General features: G+C 40.4%; 1 protein-coding gene across 1 annotated transcript in view; it reads right to left on the bottom strand.

The window, feature by feature from the left end:
* Positions 1 to 15,330, bottom strand: part of GLIPR2 (GLI pathogenesis related 2) — a 76,905-nt gene that overhangs the window by 52,978 nt on the left and 8,597 nt on the right. The gene's annotated exons all lie outside the window — the stretch shown is intronic.

The following is a 15,330-nucleotide window of genomic DNA, read 5'->3' as shown; positions in this document are numbered from 1 at the left end:
TGAGGATGCAGATACATTCACTATCTTGAGTTATATATTTAAAAGGTGGGATTAAAATAATCTATGAAAACAAATCTCCCCTATTTTGTTTAATGATTTGGTCCTGCCTCAGTCCTTTTATTACTTAGAAGTCATGTAGTATTTCTATGCAGCGGGAAAATGGGTAGATATATTTTGCAGAAATTAACTAAATTAATGTATATTTACAAAAGTATATTTTAAATTTGCATTTAAAGTAATTGTTCTAATTGGAGAACTAGGCAGGCAAGAACTGAAGTTAGGCAGGCTGCTAGGAAACAACCTTTATTGCTAACAATAACAGCCAAAACAAGGCAACTCCCATACAGGCAACAACATTTGCTGTCTGACAGTTATTTATGTAGGAGCTGTCAGATGGGCAGACCAATGGCAGAGCTGCATTCTTTCACCAACGTTTTGCTCACATTGCAACCAATCAGAATCACCCTGCAGCCGGCAAGCCTTTAAGCAGCGGCGTAGCCCTGAGGACTTAACACCCCTCTCCTCCTAGATGGTGCATGCGTAGTCAGACAGGTATGCTGGCCGCCATTGTCTCCGCCCTGATCGTCTCAGTTCTGGGGCAGCAGCTGAAGAAGGAGGAGCCAAATTCTCCAGGTAAGTTTGGCACTGAAAACGCTTCAGTTGTGGGTGCTTGGATTGGCTCCAGCTGAACTTGAAGGGCCTCTAGGTGTGGTGTTTCCCCAGGGTAGGATTGGGCCTGCCCTGGTCATTGATTGGCTGCATCTGGGAGCCTCCTTCTGAGCTGGTTTATATGTCGGTGCAACATTCGACCATCATCGAGCTGGACCCTATACGATTAGGGCCCAGTTAGTTGTATGATGTGTCCTGGCAGCCACCTTGGGTCCCATAATTCTGGGCAAAGACTGGCTCTCCCACAGTAAAAGTTCTGGTGTGGTTGTGTGTGACAGAGGTTTGTTCGGTGGCATAGCTGGGGTGCAGTCGGTCCAGGTTTGTACGGAGCCGACGACCCATGAGTATCTCTGCAGGACTTTTTTTGGTGACCGGGCACGGGGTAGTGTGTTGTGCCAAGAGATACTGGCATAGTTTGTTGTGCCAATTTCCAGGGCCCAGGAGGCCTAATACTTCCTTAGCTGACCTGATGGTCCATTGGCAGCCGGGTGGCAAGAAACATCTGGAACACAGTGTTAGGAGAAGCGAAGATACCGTCATCGTGGGTAGAGGCAAATATTGCGCTAATACCAAAGGAGAATTCAGATAGGACACTAATTAAAAATTATAGGTTCGTTCGCCCCTGTTTGTCTTTGTATTCTTTGTGTTTTCTTTCATCATCATATCCTTCCAAGATCCAGACAGAAGTAGAGATGTACAAGGAGAAATAATGCTTTTATCAGTAAATGTTAATGGCTTAAGTTCTCCTATTAAGAGGAAAAATTACTTTAACAAATCGAGTAAGATGTGTTTAGATATAATAGTGTTGCAGGAAACACATATAAAGGAGTCACATCAACAGGTATTAAAATGTCCTAAACTGGGGAATATGTTTATAGCTCTATCTTAACAAGAAAAAAAGAGGAATTGTGATATATATCAAAGAAGGAATCTCAGCAAAACAGATATGTAAAGATGAGGAGGGCAGAATATTAATAATAGAGATAATATTAAATAAGAAAATAATTTTGGTGGGAATATATGCGCCGAATGAGGCCCAAATGACATTCTATAAAATCATACCTAAAATCATAAAATCATATCATACATAATATGATTGAAGAATTAGAATATGATAACATTTATATAATCAGAGATCTCAACGCAATTGTAGATAGAAATCTAGATTATAAGAATGACAAAGAGAGGAAAAGCACTAGGAGGATATTGCCCATCACATTTTTTCAAATGGTTGAGGAGCTAGGTATCAAAGATAGTTGGAGAGAAAGGAATGGGAAAGGGAAACAATACACTTTCTACTCAGGAAGACATAATATATGGTCCAGGAGTGACATGGCATGGGTATTATTAGAACTTGATTCAGAAATCGAGGAAATTAAAATCAACACAAATTCATGGGCTGATCATAATCCTATTGGAATTAAATGAAGAGGGCAAAAGAAGATGAAAAGATGAACGTTGAAAAAGGCAATCTTAAATCAAAATGAGTTCAAATTGAGAATGGATGAACAATGGGCTTATTCTTCCAAGACAACAAAAAAGAGGATACAAACAACCAAAATCTTTGGGATACTGCAAAAGCCTTTATGAGAGGAATTGCGATAGAGTATATGGCCAAGGAAAATAAACAAAAGAAACAAAGACAAAAAAGTCTAGAAAGAGAATTAAGTAGAGTTGAGAAGAGATTGCAGAAAGAGCCACAAAAACAAGAGCTAAAATGGCAATTACGAGAAATTAAACATAAACTAAATATTATTGAGAAGGAGGGGTTGACCCAGCAAATAAAAGGAATCAAACAAACAATTTTTGAGAATGCGAGTAAGCCAGGACGGTGGCTAGCATATAGATTGCAGAAACAGAAGGATACAAGATGGCTTAGCAATCTACACAATGATGAGGGACAATTAATGTACCAAAACGAAGAGAAGAAAACAGTAGTTTATGAGTTTTTTTAAAAATTATATGAAGACAAAGAAGAGATAGGGGAAGATAAGATTTGGCAATATTTTCAAAAAAAGGGATTGCCCAAAGTCCCGGAAGAAAGTAAGGAGATATTAAATAAAGAGGTAACATCATTAGAAATATTAGAAGCAATCAAGAAGTAAAAGTTAAATAAAGCCCCAGGTCCTGATGGATTACCGTCAGAGATATACAAAAATCATCAGGAAATATTAAGCCCTATTTTGTTAGACGTCTATAATGATGTTTTAAACGAGGCAAAAATTCCAACCACATGGAAAGAAGCAACAATTACTCTGATCCCGAAAGAAAACTCTGACCTGACATATGTAAAAAATTATAGACCAATATCTTTATTGAATTCGGTCTACAAAATTTTCATGACAATTATGGCCGAAAGATTAAAAAACTTCTTAGAAAATTTTATCCATTCTGATCAAAAGGGCTTTCTGCCCAGACGATATAAGAAATAATATTAGGATTATATTATATATTATGGATACTATGAGCTTCACAATGAAAAACAGATGATATTTATTTATTTATTTATTTATTTGATTTGATTTCTATACCACCCTACTCCTGAAGGACTCAGGGCGGTGCACAGCCAAACAATAAAACACACGCATACAAAATTTAAAAGTAGAATAAAATCAAATTAAATAATTTTGGCCCCGACAAATTTAAAACCCCAAACTATTTAAAACCAATTTTAAAATTGAATAAAGTACTAAAAGATAAAGTACTAAAAGATATTTAAAAATTAAAAATCTTTTATAAAAGAGGGAGAAAATTAGGCCAGGCCCGCCTGGTGAAATAATAAGGTCTTTAAAGCGCGGCGGAAGGTGCGCAGATCCGGGATCCTCCGTATCTCTGGGGGGAGCTCGTTCCAGATAGTAGGTGCCCCCACAGAGAAGGCTCTCCCCCTGGGGGCCGCCAGTCGGCATTGTTTGGCCGACGGCACCCGGAGGAGCCCCTCTCTATGGGAGCGTACCGGCCGGTGGGAGGCTATTGGTGGTAGTAGGCGGTCCTGCAAGTACCCAGGTCCTAAGCCATGGAGCGCTTTAAAGGTGGTAACCAAAACCTTGAAGCGCATCCGGAAGACCACCGGGAGCCAGTGCAGCTCGCGCAGGAGAGGTGTTACATGGGAATGCCATGTCGCTCCCATTACCACCCACGCGGCCGCACTCTGCGCCAGTTGGAGCCTCCGGGTGCTCCTCAAGGGGAGCCCCATGTAGAGAGCGTTGCAATAGTCCAGGCGGGAGGTGACAAGGGCATGAGTGACCGTGCGTAAGGAGTCCCGATCCAGAAAGGGACGCAACTGGCGAATCAGGCGAACCTGATGAAAAATCCTCCCGGTCACGGCCATCAAGTGCTCTTCTAAAGACAGCCATGAATCCCGGAGGACGCCCAAGTTGCGCACCCTCTCCGTGGGGGCCAATAATTTGCCCCCAATAGTCAGTGATGGCACCAACTGACTATATCGGGACGTCGGAAACCACAGCCACTCGGTCTTGGATGGGTTGAGCCTGAGCCTATTCTTCCCCATCCAGATCCGCACGGCCTCCAGGCACCGGGACATCACTTCAAGAGCATCGTTGGGGTGGTCTGGGGTGGAGATGTAAAGCTGAGTATCGTCAGCGTACTGGTGGTACTTCACCCCAAAACCACGGATGATCTCGCCCAGCGGCTTCACATAAATGTTGAACAGGAGGGGCGAGAGGACCGACCCTTGCGGCACCCCACATATGAGGGACCTCGGGGTTGACCTCTGCCCCCCTGTCAACACAGACTGCAACCAGTCAGAGAGAAAGGAGGAGAACCACCGCAAGACAGTGCCTCCCACCCCTAACTCTTCCAGCCAGTGCAGCATGATACCATGGTCGATGGTATCAAAAGCCGCTGAGAGATCTAACAGGACCAGGACAGGAGCATCCCCTGTCCCGAGCCCTCCAGAGATCATCTACTAACGTGACCAATGCCATTTCCGTGCTGCACCCGGGCCTGAAGCCCGACTGGAACGGATCTAGATACGTCGTTTCATCCAGATGCTGGGGGAGCTGTTGCGTGACCACACTCTCAACAACCTTCGCCACGAAGCAAAGGTTGGAGACCGGATGATAATTTACCAACATTGACTTCCGGTTTGCTGTTTGTCGCTGCCAGACGTTCCTTTGGGATCGTCAGCTTCCATTGCCTGTCAGAGCCGCCTTCACAACGGAATGGCGGCTCGAAAAAACTCCGTTTCCATGAGGAAACGGAGATAGAGCCGGCAGGGGTGGGTAGAACTCTCTGCGGAGTCCCAAAAGTTTTTTCTTTACTTTTGGGACGGAGCGGATGAGATGCCCCGCATCCCCAGCCGCCGCTCCGGGCTCTGGGAGACCTCTGCTGATGCAGAGCCAGGCGTCAAAAGCAAGCCTGCAAATTTAACAGACTACTCAAAGAAAATGTGAGCTGGACCTGTAATACTGAACCGCAAGTATTTTACTGATTTTTTAAAAAAAAAATTACTTAAGAGAGAGGAGGAAAAGAAAGAGGGAAAAAAGCCTTTTAAAATGGCGTTGGCTGGAGGAGAGGCTGAAAGGGAAAGTCCTTCCGTTTTTTATTACTACAATGTAGTGGAATAAATACCACTGGCTACATTTGTAGACAAAACTTCGCTCCTGTGTCTTTTTCTCCTTTTTTTTCCCTTGGAGACCTGATATTGTTGTTGATTGGAAAGAAGTCTTTCTTGCTTTTTTTTTTAACAAAGCCTGCCTGGGCGGAAACATGGCACTGAGACTCATAAAGTCAGATAAACAAGAAGGGGGGGGATTCCCCCACCAACAACTTAAAGGAACAAGTCTTAACTCTTCAGTCTCAGAAACCTGATTTTAATATAATAGAATTTTTTATAGAGGAGATTGAAAGAAGGGAGGAGATTGTGAACCAGCAACTTAAAAAATTTAAGCAGGAAATTAAAGAATTGGTGAAATCTAAGTTTGATTTTTTGGAGAAAAAACTCTCAAAAGTGGCTAATGGTTTTACAGAATTTATGATACAGTTGGACACAAATACTAATGTACTAGAGTCTAAAATGGAAGAAATTCAAGATAAATTGGACAATAGAATTCAAAAAATTGAAAATGATTTGACAAACACTCAGGATAATAGCTTAGAAGAAAAACCTAAAATGGATGCTGATCAAAAGTATGGTAATGCAGAAAATCTGCAACAGAAGATTGAAAAAGAGATTTTAATGGTACAATATAATTTCACAGAATATGCGATAAGATTAAGAGGTTTGCAGGAAAATAATAGAGAGGATTTAAGGAAAATATCTTCTGAATTTCTAGCTGGGATTCTAAAGGTTCAACCTGACGAAGTGTTTTGTAGGATTGACAGAGTTTATCGAATTAACTCCTGGATTGCCAAGCAAAGGCAATTGCCTAGAGATGTGGTGATTTATTTTACAGACAAAGAAATTAGGAATAATATCGTGCAAAATTCCTTCAATTCTAATTTGCAATTGTATGGAAGAAAGATTTGGATTTACAAGGAACTCCCACCTAAGATATTGATGGAAAGGAAGAAATTTGGTTTTCTGGTAATTGAGTTAAAAAAGAGAAATATTCCATTCAGGTGGGACGCCCCAGTTGGTATTATATTTAGATACCAAGGAGAAAGATATCAGCTAAATACTGTTGAAAGAGCGGAAGAATTTTATCAAAATAGGTTGAAAATGAACTTAACATCTTCAGGTATAATACAGGATAAGCAGAAGGAGCCGGAAATAAAGGTAAAATATCGAATTACAGAGACTGTACCAGATGAATTGCCTTTGGATTTATTGGATACCCCAGCTGGACTATCTACAAATTTGAGAGAAGTGGCATCTAACCTTAATGTGATGACTTATCAAGGCAAGGATAAGTATGGAAACCAATTAGGGGATATACAAGGGATAAAAAAGAAACATGAGATACAAAAACAAAACCAGCAAGACCAATCTACAAAGCAGAATAAAAACCGACCAGATGATACACAATTTGTAGAAAGGAAACCAGGATGGAAACCAAACCCACAAAAAGAAAAGAAAAAAAAAAGAAATAGGTGGCATAAAAATAGAAATTTCTAAATCAGGCAACAGTGAAGCCAGTGACTTTAAAATATGAATGATTATGTGTAAACATGAAAGAGGCGACGTATTGGTTAATATCATCCTGAGGATTGTGGCAGATCTCTGCATGGCCGTAATCTGGGGATGTGAAACGAGCCTTAACCTGATGGATTTGAATTATCCACTTTGGAATTTCTTTTTGTGTTGATAAACATATTATATTATCTTGAATCACAAGGCAAGAGAATTATGCTGGGGCATGCAGAAGATCGGGTTGTTACCCACTACGATGATGGGAATTAATAATCCTGATGAAACCCATAATTATTACTATATGGAATATAATTATAATGTCACTCAGGTGGTTGTTTTTTACTTTTATACATATAAGAAGATATTTACTACTGATGGGGGCAGATATGATTGAAGATCCTGAATAAACTGTTGCACCAGCAAGCTATGTTACCCGATTATGGATGTTGTACCAATCCAGTGGAAAGACCTCAAAGAAGATACTATATGGATTATAAATTTAAAGTCATTGTCTTTTCTTTTTTTTTTATTTAGATATAATGGAAAATATAGACATATATTTTTAAGTAGTGTGGGCAGTGAATCAAAGATATTAAGAAATGTTGTGTATGGTAATTTTGCATGATAGTGGGTGAATAAGCTAGTTAGTAGATTGATTAGTCTAAAAAAAGGGATTTTTAAGTGATATATTTAGGGGAGTGGAGGAAATGGATAGAGTGGAATAAATGTTAAACTAGATTTTATGGGGAAGGCCGCTTTGAAATGTTATAGTAATATATATAGAAGATTAAATGTTAAAGTAGGACTTATCGTATAGTTAAGTGGAGAAGTTATTCTATAATGTTATAGTATAATGTCTTTTTTTTTTTCCTTTCTTTTCTCTTTTCAGAAATGTATGGATAAAGGGGGATGTTATAATATTAATAATATTTTTAGTAAGTAAAGGTCAATATTTAGAGGAGGGAGTAAGTAATCTGTTATGAATTAGGGTTTTTTTTGTTATGAAGAAGTCACAGGGGGGGATGGGTGGGGAGGGGGGGTTAGGGAGGGGGAGGGGGAGGGAAAAAAAAGGGGGGGGGAAATTTGTATTTGAAAACTTTTTCGATAATTTACCAACATTGCCGGGTCCAGGGAAGGCTTCTTGAGGAGAGGCCTCACCACCGCCTCTTTCAAGGCGGCGGGGAAGTCACCCGCACCCAGCGAAGCATTTATAATCCCCTGGAGCCAGCCTCGTGTCACTTCTCGGGAAGCCAGTACTAACCAGGAAGGACACGGGTCCAATAAACAAGTGGTCACATTCAATTTACCCAGAATCCTGTCCCTCAGGGGTCACAGGATCAAACTCATCCCAGATAACATTCTCAAGACTTGCCCCTGTCTCTCCCCCTGAGACTACCCAGTCGGAGTCCAGATCTTCCCAAATCTGAGTGATTTTGTCATACAGATACTGAACAAAATCCTCGGCTCTACCCTCCAAGGAGTCCTCCCGCGCTTTCTGATGGAGCAGGGAGTGGGTCACTCTAAAGAGGGCGGCCGGGCGGTTATCTGATGACGCAATAAGAGCAGCAAAATAGCTACATTTCGCTGCTTTTATCACCACTAGGTAATTCCTAATGTGGGATCTTACTAGTGTCCAGTCAGATTCAGAAAGACTGGCCCTCCAACTACTCTCTAGGCATCTTTTCCGGCGCTTCAACTCCCTCAGCTCCTCGGTAAACCAAGGAGCCAATTGAGATTGGCGCCGGGTCAGAGGCTGCAAAGGCACGACCCGATCCAGAGCTCCAGCAGCCGCTCTATCCCAGGCGGCCACCAGGTCTCCAGTCAAGGCGTGTGCCAGGACTTCAGGAAATGGCCCAAGCTCCGTCTGGAATCTGTCAGGTTCCATCAGGTGCCTGGGGCGGTACCATCTTACCGGCTCCGGCTCCCTGCGGTGGGGTGCAGCGGTTCGAAAGTCGAGACGAAGGAGAGAGTGATCTGACGATGACAAGGGTTCAGTAAGTATATCCCCTATCTCAAGATCCCTCAACCACTGTCCAGAGACAAAAACCAGATCCAGCGTGTTTCCCCCTGTGTCGGTAGGGCCATGAATTAACTGGGTCAGGTCCATAGCTGTCATGGAAGCCATGAACTCCCGAGCGATCTCAGACGTCTCACCCACAGACGGCAGGTTGAAATCACCCATGACCATAAGCTTAGGGGTATCAACCGCCACCGCGGCGATGATGTTGAGTAGCTCGGGCAGGGCTGTTGCCATGTGGCAGCAAACCCCTCTGAACCCCATGATCCCATTTCACAAAAAGGGATTCACAGCCGGCCGTCTAAGGAACAGTGGCCTCCCTCGGTCTCAGACCTTCTTTAATGATAACCGCTACCCCCCCCCCACCCCTCCCCTGTGACCTCGGCTGATGGAATGCTTGGAAACATGGCAGGCACATTTCAACGAGGGGAACCCCCCCTCCTGGCCCAACCCGGTCTCCGTAACACCTGCCAGGTCTGCACCCCCCTCCTGAACAAGATCACAAATGAGGGGGGCTTTATTTACTACGGACCTGGCATTGCACAGCATCAGCCGAAGGCCTGGGTCCTGAGGGTCTATGCAACCTGAGGAGCGAGTAGAGCCTTGGGGGCCGGAGCACGCCACCGCTCGTAGACAGCGAGTGCGCACTCCCCTAACACGATATGACCCCCTGCTCCCGCCATATCTACCCCTCCCGCCTACAGTACTGATGTTCAACAAATCATCTGGACAAGCTCTAACCCCCTCCTCGACCCCGGGTCCCCCACCCCCCACGCCGTGCTTCACTGCCAGACCCGACCCTCCCCCTTGTGGGTTATTCCCCATACCCACAGCCTGAATTCCAATCTGACCCTCCCCCTCCCTGGGACCCCTTAAAAATTTGACTAAAAATTTCGATAAAAAACCCCTCGATCCCCTAGTTTTCACATGCCACCTCTCTGGGTCCCCAAACCCATCCTTGAGGTGGGCCCTCGATAGTGAGGAGGGCCACATCTGTGAGAAGGGGGAATCTCGCAGCGCAAGAAGATCTGCAGTCGTATACATCTCCAAAATGCAGCGATGGCGGCCCGGAGCTCAGACAGGGGACTTCACAAAAGATGTAACACAGCCATTTGTTCATCGATGTGCTGTTGGTATCTCTACTGTCCTCCCACAACAGCAGGAGGGTCCTAATTATCTCCTCCAATGGGGGCGACCTCCGGCCCGCCCTCTCACGGCGGAACCCCCCAGGGGCCGTAGATTGAGAAACTTCTCCCACAGACAAGCAAATTATTAATATTTGCTGATGCACAGAAAGCATTTGATAATGTTAGATGGGAATTCATTTTAAATCAACTAAAGTATATGGAATTTGCGGGGAAATTTATAAGGAGCAATTTACTTGGAACAAGAAGCAAAAGTGGTAATTAAGGGGGAAACAACAAAGAACTTCCAAATCCAGAAAGATATGAGAGAGGGTTGTTCACTATCACCCCTACTGTTTATTTTATCATTAGAAGCATTGAATACAGTAATTCGAGAAGATATCCAAATTAAAGGTTTGAAGATCAGAAATGAAATTTTTAAATTGCAAACGTTCGCAGACGATCTCATCTTTATTATTGAAAAGCAAATGCAATCAAGCATATGGCTAATGGAAGTACTGGAGGAATATGTGGAGGTAGCCGGCTTAAAGATAAATAAGGACAAAACGAAAATGTTAGTAAAAAACATGACAGAGAAGCAAAAAAGAGATAGAGATATTCAGATAGTTTTAAAAATTAGATATCTAGGGGTTCAATTGATATCAAGATGGTAACACTTAAAGAGGAAAATTACGATAGACTAATTGAGCAAATTAAAATTGATTTAGAAAGATGGGCAAGATTGCAACTCTTCTTTATGGGGAGGGTTGCTACAATTAAGATGAACGTGCTACCCAAAATTTTATATTTATTTCAATGTATACCAATCCAGCTTAAAAAAAATTTCTTTACAAATTTGAATAGAATCATAGCAAAATTTATATGGCAGGGCAAAAAGCTAAGAATTAAATTAAAATTATTACAAGATGCAAAAGAAAGAGGAGGATTTGGTCTTCCAAATTGGGAAAAATATCGGCAAGCTGCAGCCCTAGTTTGGATAAGTGATTGGCTACACCTCAAAAATAGAAGACTGTTGACACTAGAAGGACATGAACTTCAAATAGGGTGGCATGCTATCATCTGGGAAGAGAAGTATAAGGTTCACCAGTACTTCCAAAGGCATTATATTAGGAGGGCACTTTTAGATATTTGGATCAAGACCAAAAGAAGTAACTATATAGACATCTCCAATTGGATATCGACAGTAGAAATGCTCACACTTCCTAATCTTCTCAAAACGGGAGGGGCTATTACATATAAAGAATTATTAAACATGAAAGGGGAATTAAAATCAAGGAATAAATTAAAGGAAGAAGGAATTGAATTAGAATGGTGGATATACCCACAAATACAATCCAAATTTACGAAGGATATAAAAGAGTGGGATATAAAATTAGAATCATCAGAACTGGATAAAATTTTACTAAGCACAGAGGAAAGGCCATAAAAAACCTGTACCACTATTTATTAGAACAAGATATGCTCAAAGAACAAGTTAAGGAGAGGATGATAATCTGGAGTACTTGTTTTGGGTACAGTATTGATTTGGACAATTGGCAAAATCTATGGGAAAAAAATATCAAATCACACTGGCGGCTTCTTATAAAGAAAACCTGTATAAAATGTTTTACAGGTGGCACTTGTACAAGATTGGCACCCACAAGATTGGCAAGAATTAGTAAAAAATACTCCCCAATTTGTTGGAAATGTGAGGTGGAACTAGGGTCATATTACTATATGTGGTGGGAGTGCTCAAAAGCAGTGGTGGGATTCTGCCGGTTCTAGGGGGTTCGGCCGAACCGTTTGTTAAATTGCTGGCTCGCCCCGCCCCTTGCTCCGCCCCTCCGCACCACTATTTATTGCCAATAAATAGTGGTGGGCCAGGGGCGGGCAAGCCAGCAATTTAACAAACGGTTCAGTGTTTTTTTGTAATTTTATTGGCCTGCGGAGCTTCAGCATAGGCTAATTAGCCCTTGATTAGATCGGTTCCCGACTCTCAGCTGAGTTGCTCTCAGCTGTTTTGCTCAGGGCTCTGCTACTTGCTGGAGCAGATTTTTTTCCCCCTAACTATGCTGAAAAACGAAACTGAAAGTAAAGCAGGCTGTTGGCTTTGCTGTTGCTGCAACGTTGGAAAATTAGGCAGGCAGATTTCTTTTCTTTTTCCTCACCAAAAAAGGTAGGTGCAAACAAAGGGAAATTTAGGAAAAAAGAGGAGAGTTCAAGATTTTAAAACACAAAAGAAAAAAAGCTCTATTTAACTAGGGAATTGTAATAATTGAGATACTATTAATTATATATTGTGTTGAAAGCAGAAATGGTTAAGTTGTGGTTTGGAGGAATATATGGGGGAAATTATTTGGTTTATTATTATTGGTAAATATAATTAATTGATTTGTAAGAAATTGGATTACATGGAAATAATTGGAATATTCATGTTCATATTGATTAATATACAAAAAGGTAGTTATATAACTAATTGATTTATATTAAAATGTTGAATTTATATTAAACAACTGTAATATTACATAATTAACCAATGTGAGGATGGATATAAAAATATATGACAATGGGAAGGGGTATAATATAGAATAGAAGGGAAAAATTGAATTTGATTAAGATTAGAGATGAGGATGAAGGGTAATATTGTTTTTTTACAAAAATAGATGAAGAATAAATATGGCAAAAAGGAAATATAGAAATTGTAAATTTAATTGAAATGACTAAACATTGTTTAAATTTGTAAACAGGCCAAATACTCTGTTCAAAGAAAATACATTGTATGTTTGTATGTGTGTTTCTAATTATTGTTATTTATTCATATTTGTTCTCTTTTATTTTTTAAAGTTTAACAATTCATTCTTTATCTTAATATCTTTATATTTGTTTGGAGTTGGCTTTCTTCCCTTTCATCTTTTTTATTGTACAGCAATCTTTCTCCTCAAACCTACCACCTCTCTCTTTTCTTTCCTTCTTACTTTCTCTTCCTCCCCCTCTTCTTCTCCTCCCTACTTCCTCTTCCTTTCCCCTTCTCCTCCTCTCTTCCTCCCTCTCTTACCCTCACTCCTACTCTAATTTCCCTTCCCTTCCTTCATCCCTCTCTATTGCTGTATCCTTTTATGCATATGGACTACTCAGAGGGCTGAAAAAGTTATTTCTGACTGGTCCTCGCACTTTTGACCAGTCCTCGAACTTACGACTGTCCTCACATTTTACATTTTTGCCCTATCTTGTCACCATGGTGAAGAGAAGCAGTTGTGAAATGAGTGACACGGTTGTTAAGAATGCCGCAACGGGCATAAATGTGAGGATGGTCATAAGTGCGAGGATCGGTCAAAAGTGCGAGGACCAGTCAGAAATGACTTTTTTCAGCCCTGTGTGGTCCCTATGCAGATAGCCATCCCCCTCGGCCACATGACCAGCTAGCCACGCCCAGTCAGTCACATGACCAGCTAGCCATGCCCACTCAGTCACATGACCACCAAGCCACACCCCCAACTAAGCCACGCCCACAGAACCGGTTGTTAAAAAAATTGAATCCCACCACTGCTCAAAAGCCAAAAGATTCTGGCAGCAAATAAGGAGCTGGTTAGAAGAGATGTTAATATTTAAAATAGACGTTAAGCCGGAATTTTTCTTACTGGGAATGACAGACGGCAAATATGACAAAAATGTAACCTATTTAATATCATATATATTTACTCTTGGCAAGACTAGCATTTGCTCAAAAATAGAAGTGTAAAGAAATACCCTCAGAAGAAGCAAAACACAAAATTTACAGCTGTGCAGAGATGGACAGACTTACTTTAGAACTCAAAGACAAAAGTGAATCAAAATACTATGAAGTCTGGAATAAATTTTATAATTGGTTAGATAAGAGGAAGAATACCAAAAACAAGGGATAACGAATGTCTGGAACTGTATATATCAATGTATATTAATATATCAATGTATATTGAACTTGTGAATGTAATATTGGTTTATTACATAGTTGGTTAGGAAGTAAAATACTGTATACTTGATATATAATGACGTAGGAGATATGTAAATTTGTATATAGAGCAAGGAATAGATTACTTATTAACTTAATTTTGACGTAAATGTTAGAAGCCAAAGATGTTGAGCAATGTCCATTGTTTTACTTTTAAAACTAATAAAATACTTAATTAAATTTTTTTTTTAAATAAAAATTATAGGCTCATATCTCTTCTAAACACAGATTACAAGATATTCACATCAATAATAGCTGATCGTCTAAAAAAGTTCCTAAATTAGTTTATTCACATCGACCAGAATGGCTTTTTACGAAAAAGACAAATTAAAAATAATATAAGAATAATACTAAATATTTTTTTTTATTGCAAAAGTTTTACAATTACATTTTCACCCCTTTTTTCACCCCCCCACCTCCCTCCCCAAACTTCCCGTCCTCCCTAACCCTCCCTAACCCTCCCCCCCAGACTTCCCTATTATGTACTCATAACTAATAATACTGATATATATACCTGAACCCATCCCTCCCCCTATATAATTTTCCCTCTTTATCTCTTTACATTAAAATATTTCTAATACATTGTTTTCAAATAAAAGCTATTTGGTACTTTCTAGTTTGGTATTTGTTCTGAACATATTCTATCCACCTTTTCCATTCCCATTCATAAGTCTCTTGTGAACAATCTTTTAGATAAGCTGAAATCTTCGCCATCTCTGCAAAACTGGCCATCTTCAAAGTCCATTCCTCGATAGTAGGCAAAGCTTCATTCTTCCAATATTTACCTATCAACAATCTTGCTGCTGTTATCATATACAATATTAATTTTATTTCACCCCGTGTAAAACCCTTAACTATACCCAATAAAAACAATTGTGGAGAAAATTGAATTTTTTTCTTCAAAACATTCTGCATGACCCACCATATTTTTATCCAAAAAGCCTTAACTTTCCTACAGGTCCACCAAACATGATAATACGTAGCATCCAAACATTCGCATCTCCAACATTTTGGCTGAACATTAGGGTACATACATGACAACTTTTTAGGATCTAAATGCCATCTATAAAACATTTTATAAAAATTTTCCCTCAAATTCTGCGACTGTGTAAATTTAACATTCTGAACCCAAATTTTTTCCCATGTTTCCAACATCACTGGTTCTTCAAAATTTTGTGCCCACTTAATCATACAATCTTTAACTAATTCCGTTTCTGAATCCCTTTCTAGCAAAACATTATAAAGCCTTTTAATATGCATTGGACCTTTCTCTCTTATATGTCTAACCAATTCTTCCTCATACAACATAATACCAGTTTTTTGGTCCTCTTTCCATCTCAATTGTAATTGATTATATTGTAACCAGGTTAAATTAATCCCTTCGTCCAACAGTGTCTGCAATGTCTTCAGCTGCCATCTGCCCGCATCTGTAAAAAGAACC

This window comes from Pantherophis guttatus, chromosome 4, assembly GCF_059756535.1.
Source record: "Pantherophis guttatus breed Tessera chromosome 4, ASM5975653v1, whole genome shotgun sequence".
Taxonomy (NCBI): domain Eukaryota; kingdom Metazoa; phylum Chordata; class Lepidosauria; order Squamata; family Colubridae; genus Pantherophis; species Pantherophis guttatus.
The sequence above is the reverse complement of the archived record's forward strand: the minus strand, read 5'-3'. Positions and strand labels throughout refer to the sequence as shown.